At 44.7% G+C, this 8,928-nt stretch overlaps 1 long non-coding RNA gene across 1 annotated transcript in view; it reads right to left on the bottom strand.

Moving 5' to 3' along the window:
- The window catches only part of LOC139828567 (uncharacterized), a 31,846-nt gene continuing 22,918 nt past the window's right edge, over nt 1–8,928 (bottom strand). Inside the window, exons 3-4 of the long non-coding RNA XR_011740332.1 lie at nt 6,809–7,108; nt 1–5,915 (exon numbers count right to left, since the gene is read on the bottom strand). This is a non-coding gene — a long non-coding RNA (uncharacterized lncRNA). The remainder of the gene's footprint in view (nt 5,916–6,808; nt 7,109–8,928) is intronic.

Genomic DNA, 8,928 nt, shown 5'->3' with positions numbered 1-8,928 from the left:
GGCCAGAGGGCTGCAGAAGCCACACGTGCTTGAAGAGCTGCGGGGATAGAAGTAGGAGAAAAGATGAGTGCAACACATGCATCTGAGAAAACTGATGTTAGTTTGGCTAGCTATGAGTCTTAGAGGTCCACAGTGTCACAGCCAGTGTTTATCCACCATGATCAAAAGCAGTAACAACAGGCTGATGGGGAGCCGAGCGCTGGCTGTATCTGTCCATGACCCCTCCAGGGGCCACAGACCCCAGACTTGGTGGAGCGGGCACCAGCACACACTGCACATTCGCTCCGTGCTGTCAGGGAGAGGATCTGCAAAGCATAACTAACCCCGGTGGGCCAGGAGTCAGTCTTTGCCTGGCTCGTGCAGAGACCCACAGCCTCGCAGCAGCAGGGAGCAGCCACTCACCCAGCTGCAGAGAAGCATGGGGACGAGCACTGTGTGGGGCTCTGCAACGTGGGGTGAGCCCCTAAAAAAGGATCTTGCTCCTCGCTGCCGCCTCCTGCAGCCTCAGTGCCCAGCCATGTGCTCCAGTTGAACCAGCTTGCTAGCCCTGCGAGACACCCAGCTCAGAAAAATATAAAATAAAAAATATATAAAACCATAAAATAAAAGGGATGAGCAGATATTTTGTAGCACAGTGAATTTAACAAGCTCATCCAAAGCAGTCAGGAAGAACCAGAGCTGTTGTAAGTGGTGAGAGAAGGTAACAAAGATGAGCATTATGGGGGAAAAAGATTTCCTCTCTGGTGATGCGCAATTGCTAAAATGCCTTGCACCATGGCAAGAGCAACACCTTTAGGCTGTGTTGAGGGAAGCGCTTGAAACCACAGATACCTGAGCTGAAGCAAGACAGACAGTGCCTGCCCTCTACCTGGGTCCCTGCTTCAGCCTTCCCTGCAGTGGTCCCTGCGTGTCCACGGCCACTGGGCTGCACCAGAACTGGTGCTGGCACAGGAGAGAACAGATTTACATGGGATCCATGTGCCTGCGTGGTTACGGCCAGAGTATAACAGCAACAAGGAAGAAAGATTAACAGCTTGCTGAGACACATTTTATAAAGTGTATGAAGTTTTGTCAAGCCTCTTCTTGGAGTTATGTCCATGGACTTCTCAACTGAAAAGCAATTTTCTGCTTTTCAGTTGAAGATGTATGACCAGCTCTTTTGAACATTCCTCACTGGAGAAAGCCCCAAGCGCAAATACTTTTCCCATAGGCATAGTCTGGAACAGAACAGAAAAGCATGATGAAAGAAAAGTACAAAACAACCAGCTTGGTGATGCCTGCACAGGCAGCAAAGCCTCAGCCTCCAACCCCACTTCCAGTGGCCAAGTTCATGTATGAGAGTAACCCTCTCAGCTTGATAAGCCTGGAAGGGGACTTTTTGACAACAAAATTGTCTTAACAACAAACTGGCACTGTGAGCACAAACTGCATGAGAATTTAAGGGCAAAATTCAGCAGAGTGGGTGAAACAGAACTGGCAATGGAACTGCGCTCAGACACAAAAGTGACCATATGTTCTACTTAAAAATAATTACTTTGATCTCAGCTGTCCTTAAAATCACTAGTAAGGAAACTGGTTATTATATCTTTTTATTTATATAAAAAGGAATACTACTAATGCTAAAAATACTTCCACCTCAGTGACAATTTAATAAAGGCTTCTCAATTCTCTTCCACACTCCTGAGCCCTATAGGATTCTATCACCTTTAGGGCAGGCATTATAACATACCCTGTGCGCACAAACACAATTATTTCTAGTTCCCTGCTTGGAGGCCAGTATACTCAGAAGCCAGCCCAGCCTGCTCTGAGTCTGATCCACCCCAGACACTGTAAACCAGAAGTGAGAATCCAATTCTGCTTCCACCACCATCACTGTTAAACCAGCATCACTTCTTCTAATGGCAGAGAAAAGAGGACCCGTCAAGAGCAGGGTGAAAAAGGCTCTTTCTGCCCTGCCAACATTACAGATTGAAAGCACCAGAGAGTGGGAAGGTGATGGCTCAGTATGTTTTCACAGCAGAGAGAGGAAGGACATCAATAACACAGAAAAATGCACCCTGCAGCTCTCATGGTACCAGTGCTATAATATACATGCATTTCTGGGCCACCTAATAATAGCAGAATATTGATAAATGGAGGGCTGGGACTAGGGTGGACAATGAGTGGGGAGAGCAATGACAAAAAAGGAAAAGCTGATGTGGGATGAGGCAGGAATTGATCAATATGAGAAACACAGGAGCACACAGTTAGCTCCACTATCAGCTGCCCACATGCAGGTGGAGGACATAAGTGGGCAGGCTGTCCAAGGTGACAGCCAGGCTGTGGGAGGGATGGGGTGTTCATCGCCATGGAGGTGATGAGTGTCAGGTGAGGGACAGCAGTTTGAAGGGAGGTAGTGGCTTTTTTTCTACACTGCTCAGTTTAACCCAAACCAGCACCAAATAGTGCAGCCCCATGCACCCATCAGCACCGGGCTGCAATGCAGATCAACCTGATGCTCTGCAGTCCAGCCCCCAGCAGAGAGAGAAGGTGGGTTTCTCACCACCACATACCACCCTGTGCCCCCACCCTGCACAATGGCCAGGGCCAGGCTTCTACGTGAGTGCTGATTAAATAGGATTGTCCACCTTTTGCAGGATTTGGTCCTTCAGAGATCCATAGGGTGAAGCCATCACATAAGGCAGCACTTTGCAGTGAGAGAGAGAAAATCTAGCACTAGGGAATCCTCCCCTGCAAGGAGAACCAGCGTGGCCTCTCTGCATGCCCATAAGTGTTTTTTCCTGGAAGTAAATTGCTAGTAAATAAACCAACACATATGTTAAGGCTTGGGGATTTTTATGTGCGGGTGTTTTTTTTCTTCTTTGTTTGGTTTTGTTGTTTGTTTGTTTTTTCCCAAGCTTTTCAGGCATTTAGCAGCTATGAAGAGGGATGGGAGGATCTAGCTTTGTTTAGGAATTAGTGAAATCTTGCAGTTCTTGTTTACATGTTGAGCTTTAAGGAGCCAGCACTGAGCCCTCGCTGTGCGTGGCCATGAGCAAGTTGTGGCTTAACCACCGCAGGGGAGGGCGAGTTGGAAAAAAATCCCTCGTGGATTCCCAAAACAGCCACTGGTTGATCTGGTCCTGAGGTGACTAATAACAATTTGGACTGATTTGACACTCTATGGCTTCAGTGGAAAGTTAACTTCTCTTCTTCCCCTCCCCACCCCCAGCACGAAGAGGCTCCCTCCCAGTGCTGGGTTCCAGGGAAATACAGAGGAAGGTCAAACAAAATAACAATTTACTTCAATGCCATAAACGTCACAACAGTAATCATGGGAGGGAAGTGGGGAATTTCATCGGACTTATGCTATAATGTCCTAACTAGATCATATTCAGTTCTGGCATCTCAAACAGGCCCCACAATAAAGAAGGCCAAGAGCAGAGAACAAAAACACACAGTGAAGAGGAGAAATTTAAGCCAGTCTCTTTCAAAATGTAGTGCAAGTTGGGCCTCAGTGCACCTTGATCTTGTTCAGCTTTGCTAATTACCAGTCCTGGGTTGGCTGGTTCTTTGCTTGGCTTTAAAATACTATTTCTCTGGTTTCTGGTTGAAACCTATTACACCTGGTCTCCAGGCTTCATGGGAGCATTATCAGCCTTCAAAACCTCCTGCATTCCTCCTTCATTCTCCTGTTCCTGCATCACATCATTCTCCACCAGCCCAGAGGTGTCAATTAGAGGATGATCCCAGGGCACTCACACAATGCCATCAAAAAGCTGCCGTGTCACCTCCTCACACCACTTCCTACAATTCCCATTTTGCTGGAAGGCAGGAGCAGGAAAACAAATGCGACCTGTGCTTCTCCAGGACAGACTCACGGTAGCTCTTTCTGTCAAATTAGTAAAAGGAACTGGCAGAAAGGAGCCTGTTATTCCAGTTCTACTGGCCACCTGATGACAGAAGCAATTGATCCCAAATGCAAATAAAAATGTTATGAAATGAGTAAGAGCCAGTTGTCCTTAAAAAAAGTCTGCAACCAGAAAGCTGCATTTTTTCTTTCCTTAGTAACAAGTTCAGAAACAAAAATAAATTCGTCAGCTGAATCATCTGGAGGTGCTTAGTCTGCAGGTTTCTCAAAATAATACTGAAGGCTGAGATTTTTATAAGCAGCAGAAAATGGATACAACCAAGTTGTCGTCTTCTTCCCCTTTTCTAAGCATGCTTACCTGCATTATCAGCAGAGGTACAGAAAACATAACAGAGGGAATTCAAGAAGCTCAAAAATGCTACATTTTTTATACTGAGTTCCAAATTTTTCAACATGAATCTTTTCAAGTGGGATGAAGAGAAACTTCTATTTTTCACTTAAAAAACAAATAAACAAAGAAGCCACCCACAAAGGATAACACCACAAGCCATCCAAGCCGTGGTTTCAAAGTGAATATTTCATGTAAACCTAATGTCTAGTTTTGTGAAATTGCTCCTGAGAAAAGCTTTAAGCCACAAATAACTCAATTATAACACTTTCAGACCTGAAGTTCTCAGGATTCATACTGCTTTGGGGCATTTCCTACTTCACTACGGCAAATATTTCAGGGAAGCATTCAAATGCAAGTAAAAATCTGCTTTCAGTGTTGACTATAATTTTCAAGTACACAGTATTGAATAGGGAAAGGAGGAGAATCTATCTTGATTTTTTTGTGGCTTTGTCCTGAATTGCAAAGCCCAGATGGGTAATTTCAAGCAGAACTATTTTTATGTCTGAATGGGAAACACGGAACAAATGATAGCAAAAGCCAAACCTCCTGCGTAGCAGGTCCCTCCTGTAGCAGTCCTCGGAGTGACACATGAAAAGCATTCCCGCCCCTGCAGACCCCTCAGAGATGGAAAGCTTCAGAGCACTGCAATGCCTTTTTAACAGATACTTCATAGCTATATGCACCAAATTTATAAACCTGTCTGTTCCTTCACAGACAATATAGGATGAACGAACAGTGAAAGGCAAAGCTCTTTTTTATTCCATTAATATAAAAGTGGCCAATCCTTTTCTCCTTATGCAGAGACTCTTGTGTGCATGTATTTGGTGTGCAAATAAGACAGCGAAACATTGTTCTGACTTGGTCTTTACCTCTTACCAAATGGCTATAATAGGGAATAAACATTTCTGTGAGTGTATCTTGCTCCACTCTCCAGTATTTCTTCGTATCTCTTTGCTATGACTTACTTAAACAATTATTTCTACACTTACACAATCCAGATGCTAACTGACTCACCTGTACTGATTAAACCATTCTAAAGGGATTATCTCCATTTAATCCTTGTGGTCCTATAGCTACAAATTAGAGCAGCATTTGAAATGCACACTAGCCAACTCGACTGGTGTATTGAACTTACAGCTTCCCTGCTTGCCGAGGTATAGTCACCTCCCTTTCTTAAATGAATATCTTCCTATTGCTTCCCTTTCCAAAGCTCAAACATCACATCTGCACCTACACGATTCATCTGCTTTTGTACCATGCCCCTCCATATTCCCTTTCCTGTCTGTGTCAGCTCTTTTACCAGCTGCCCAGACTCCATCACCCTTTCACTGTGCAAATACCTCTAAGTTTGTACCCATCCCTTCAGTATAACAAGAAGGGCATCCCTGCTCCATGAGCTGCTGCTCTGCTAGACACCCACTCCAACCAGGGCAGGGAGAGGAAACAATCGGTCCACAATAGCAAGGGCTCTTTCGACTGTTAATATTTCTTGCAAATTTGAGTATTTAGGAAATAAAGACAAGCCTGAAGCTGTGTGATCGTGGACCCCTCTTCTGTAGCTCTTTTTCTTCCATATTTTCTTCACGTATTAGACTGCAAACTCCTTGCTCTGTGCAATGTCTCTGTTCCCAGTTTTGTAGTTTGACACAATGAGCCTCCAACCTTCATTTCAACCTGAGTGACAGGATAATAAATACTCAATAACAAATAAGCCATAATGAATTTCCACATGCTTACTGTGATATCTGAAGGAGACAGGCTGTACAACAGCATCCCTGGTGATTGCTTGAAATCTGCAGATCTAATACTTAAAACTTCTCTAAGCCTGGAAGTAAATAACCTCTCCGTGGCACTGCCCTGTGCTCTACTCACCAACTCTGCTTTCAAAAAATAATAGGCAGTGAGTGAAAATAAAAGGGTTAATTTCTTTGTGTCTCTAGTTAAGCTTTCTGGGCTATTCAGTTTCCTTTCAGACTCCAGCTCATTGGAGGCATGTGAGGTGAAGGATAGAATTACATACTGGGCATGTTTCCTGTACTTAGTGGGTGGATGGAGCACAACTTCCGCACTAATAATGTCAAGGTAATTAGGACATCCTGCAAAACCTGTAACAAGGAAGAAATAACCATTGTTTATTGTCATTTCTATTGCTGAGGTGGTGGGCTCCCCTCACAACTCTTCTTGTCTTTCGTTTTGGTCCCATCTCTATTTTAGCAAAGACACAGCTGGGCCAAATACAAGAACCCCAGGATTCGCAATATGAACTTGGGCTAAAATCTGATTTTATTCCCCAGCTCCACCACTCATCTCAGCCCTGTCTAAGGGCCTGAAGCAGTCACTCTGTCCCTCACACAAGCCTCTGAGCTAGTAGGCTGCAGAAACAGATCTCTGGCTTGGCAGTGAATTAGTTTATGCAGCATGACACATTTCCAACAAGATGGATCAAGACAACGGTTTGCACACCCCTTTCTTCCACGAAGCAGACTCTAGGCCTGGCGGTCAGGATAACCCTCAGGCAGAGGGCATCTCCCCTCTTGAGAAGAGCCCAACATGCAACAGCTTCTTACCGGAGTCACTTCTTCAGGCTTCTGCTGGAAAGAAATGCTTCTCACTTGCATCTTGAAAGAAAAGGCACCAGCACTAACCTTCAAGCGTTATGAAGGCAAACAGTCCTATCCCAGGCCACAGAGTGGGGTAAGACTGAAATAATTCTGCTCAGTGTTTCCTACTGGTACCCTTAAAAACGTCCTTTCTTTGATGTAGGCTTTGGTGGGTGCCGTTTAGAGGAGCAGAACTCTTCCTCTGTCTGTTGGGAAGTCAGATTTTGGAGAGAAGTAACAAGCTTTTGTTGAGGCCAGTGAATGTAGCTGGAAAAAAAAACAGGCAAGTTTGGGTAACTGAAACCTTTTTTAGATCTCTGTTTCGCAAGATTTTTAGCAAGAGACAACTGACCCAACAGGTTTTCTGTGACCTGCCTCTCCTCTCACTAGAAATATGTTGAGGATGATATGGTTGCATGGGCACAATGCTGGCAACCAGCTGAATGCGTAGCTTAGGGCTCCATGTTCACTGACGGAGATGAATGGGAAATGAGACAACAGTGAGAGAACATGCAAGCCTTTGCCTCTCAAAAAAAGCCAAACCAAAAAACAAACAGAAACAAACAAAAAAACAAACACCAAAAAACCCACTTTGCTTGTCGTTTCTGTCTGCAGCGACCACAGCCTGTGCACGCACACAGATGCCAGCACAACCCATCCCATATCACAGGAAACGTCTACGTGGTCAGATGCAGATGGTCACATGGTAGCTCAGCACCGCTGGAGAGCTGGAAGCTGCTGGGTTCCTGAAGCCATTTAGATGCATTAGCAAGGACCATCTCACTATCACTTAAGCCTTGGCAAGGGAACGTGACTGAGCAGACGTACCCTTGACCAGGGCCGCCAGCTACTAATTTGTGCATACGCTGCCCAGCTAAATGGGCCTTATGTCTGTAATGGAATACAGATAACGATCTGTTAAATTATTGCTTTTTCCTCTTGTAAGGTTTCCGGGCTGCTGGGTGCTGATGTTTGTAAGCTCCTCAAGGAAGGCAACCTTGATTTTTCCTCAGGTGGAGGATTTCAGGATGCCGCGTGTCTCTTGTTTGCTCTGCCAAACAGATTTCCGAGAGTCGTGGTTTTGCACACATTGCAGGCACAGCCTGCATCAATATCCTGGGGGGAGTCGTGATTCTAATTAATGACAGAGTCCTTCTAAAGGTGTCTCTATTAAGCCTGTACGTAAGGGCAGTCTGCTAGGAAATTTCCCTTCGGTCTCACATGGCACAAGCTGTTGCCATCTGCAAAAGATATTGACAATAATGCTGAGCCTAAATTGTTAAGTGCATTGCTGCTGGGCATGTGGGGAGAGCCACATGTTGTACAAGCCCTGTCTGAAGGAGTTTGTATGTAATGAAATTCTGCACTTGATTTTCAGAACTGCAAGGTTTCCAAATTGCACTTGTGATTGTCATCAAATTCAGCTTGTAGAAGAAAGCTGTGCATTTCAGATGTGAGGAGAGGCAGGCAAAAAGGATCTTGGGTCCTGAAATAATTAAAGATGACTCTGAAATAGTTTGAAAAAGTGAGATTGTGAAAATAAGTAGCAGCATAAGTCAACATGGGATTGCTAGCAATCAGAAGATAATGGTTGTCTGTAACAATGCTTTTCACCCTATAAAATAACATTGGTGTCTAAAGGCTGGTCTCCACTCAGAATTTACTGGCATAATCATACTCCTAAAAACATCAGTATAGCTCTGTTTGAACACACTTTTTTCAAAATGAGAACATTCATATGGGGTGGAAACACTGGGGTAACATAAGGTATAATTATTTTGGTAAACTTCCCTGTGCATACAAACCCTAAGGAAAAAAACTCGTCTGGTCCATTGTACGCACAGATTTTAGAAGCAATGTCTGACCTGCAGACAAAAGAAAGAGCACGCCCACCAAAATTCAGGTCCCACAGCCTGTGTGCTTCTCTGTCTGCCGGGCTAGAACAAAAAAGCTGAGGCTTGCAGAAAAATCCACCTTTCCACAAGGGTCTGGAAGGAGGAGGTTGGTGGCCAAAGTGACTAAGTGTCAGCAATGCCTTTGGTCTAGCTCACTGTTTCCTCTTTGCTGCTACAACGTGGGAACGAAGC

The sequence above is a fragment of the Patagioenas fasciata genome, chromosome 8, assembly GCF_037038585.1.
Source record: "Patagioenas fasciata isolate bPatFas1 chromosome 8, bPatFas1.hap1, whole genome shotgun sequence".
NCBI classification, from domain to species: Eukaryota; Metazoa; Chordata; class Aves; order Columbiformes; family Columbidae; genus Patagioenas; species Patagioenas fasciata.
This window is presented reverse-complemented; position numbering and strand designations above follow the sequence as displayed.